Below are 1834 nucleotides of genomic sequence, written 5' to 3'. Positions count from 1 at the left end.
GGCAGGAGGTGGGTTAGAGGTGGTTAGAGTGGGACAGTGCGGACCCTCAGACTTGACCCTCAGACTCAGGGTGGGCAGGAGGTGGGTTAGAGGTGATTAGAGTGGGATAGTGCCGACCCTCAGACTTGACCCTCAGACTCAGGGTAGGCAGGATGTGGGTTAGAGGTGGTTGGAGCAGACAGTGCCAATGACCCTCATACTCGGGGCGGGCAGGAGGTGGGTTAGAGGTGGTCAGAGCAGACAGTGCCAATGACCCTCAGACTCGGGGCGGGCAGGAGGTGGGTTAGAGGTGGTCAGAGCAAACAGTGCTGACCCTCAGACTCGGGGTGGGCAGGAGGTGGGTTAGAGGTGGTTAGAGCAGACACTGCCAATGACCCTGAGACTCAGGGCGGGCAGGAGGTGGGTTAGAGGTGGTCAGAGCAGACAGTGCTGACCCTCAGACTTGGGGAACCTCCCAGGGAAGTGGGGGAAGCTGAAGGAGGCAGCAGGAGAGGTTGTCTTTTGGGGAAGACAGGAGCACAGAGCTAGAGTGGCGTATGGGGTCAAGAGCACGGAGGGAGGCAGCCACGGTCCCACCTGAGGCTCACCCCTGAGAGGAGGATGGACATGTTCTGGTAGCCAGACAGCAGTATTTGAGATCTTGAGCTGACACTCTGGAAGGTGATGTATAGCTTTATTTTTTATTTACATTTAGACAAAATCTTCCAGGGAAGACACAGGAGCGCAAATGGGCATTTTTTCCAGGCGTCTTAGTATAAAAATTACATGAGTTCTTAAAAATTTTACCTTATAGAATTCTTGATGAGTTCTTTTATTTTTCACATGGGATAAGTTAAAAAACTTCCCTGGAAACTTGCACCTCTGCAAGCCACCTCTTCCGTGGCTGTTGTTGGGAGCCCTTTATGGGGTGTGGGGCCATGGGTGTCCCTAGGACTGCTGACCATCTGTCCCGGGAAGCAGCTTGGCTAGATCACAGAGCCTGCGCCTGCCCTGCCCTCAGGCTGCCTCGCTGGGGGGGGAAGGGGAGGGGGGACAGGAGGCTGCCTCGCTGGGTGGGGGTGACAGGACACAACTTGCTTTGTTTTTGCAGTGTTTGTATAGAAAATAGGGGTCCTTTTCTGAACGTGCTGGTCACCCCGTAAGGGCCACCTGCCTGACCTGAGGACCACTCTGCCCCTGAGCTTTTGTTTTCTCCCTGGCCTTGTGCAAGTCTTACTCTCTGTACCCACGAAATCCACCTGTGGCAGGGATTTCACAGAGTCCAGAGTCCAGTGCAAAGAGCATTGGACTCAGGTATGTTTACGCTGGGCAAGTCCCTTCTCCAGGATGTAAAGAGTGAAGATTTAGAACTGTGGTCTCTTCCTAAAGACAAGACCCTATCTCTAGTAATATCTTTCTTTCCTTAAAGTCTTCTGATGCTGCCTGAGCCTGTGCAGCATTGGTGTCTGGAATGTCATTTGCGTCCTCTTCTGTCTAGGCTCATGGAATCTCGTTTGCATCCTCTTCTGTCTGGGCTCTGGGCTGGGGGAATGTCTTTGTGTCCTCTTCTGTTCTGGCTGGGCTGGGGGAACTTCTTTGTGTCCTCTTCTGTCTAGGCTCTGGGCTCGGGGAATGTCTTTGCGTCCTCTTCTGTCTGGGGTCTGGGAATGTCTTTGTATCCTCTTCTGTTCCAGCTGGGCTGGGGGAATATCTTTGCTTCCTCTTCTGTCTGGGGTCTGGGAATGTCTTTGCATCCTCTTCTGTCTGGGCTCGGGGAATATCTTTTCGTCCTCTTCTGTCTGGGCTCTGGGCTCGGGAATGTCTTTGCGTCCTCTTCTGTCTGGGCTCTGGGCTC

The 1834-nt window shown here is 53.5% G+C and overlaps 1 protein-coding gene across 1 annotated transcript in view; it reads left to right on the top strand.

Moving 5' to 3' along the window:
* Positions 1–1834, top strand: part of DOCK1 (dedicator of cytokinesis 1) — a 455243-nt gene that overhangs the window by 98715 nt on the left and 354694 nt on the right. The window lies entirely within an intron of this gene.

Source organism: Otolemur garnettii, unplaced genomic scaffold (genome assembly GCF_000181295.1).
Source record: "Otolemur garnettii isolate 467f Iridium unplaced genomic scaffold, OtoGar3 scaffold00075, whole genome shotgun sequence".
In the NCBI taxonomy this organism is placed as follows: Eukaryota; Metazoa; Chordata; class Mammalia; order Primates; family Galagidae; genus Otolemur; species Otolemur garnettii.
This window is presented reverse-complemented; position numbering and strand designations above follow the sequence as displayed.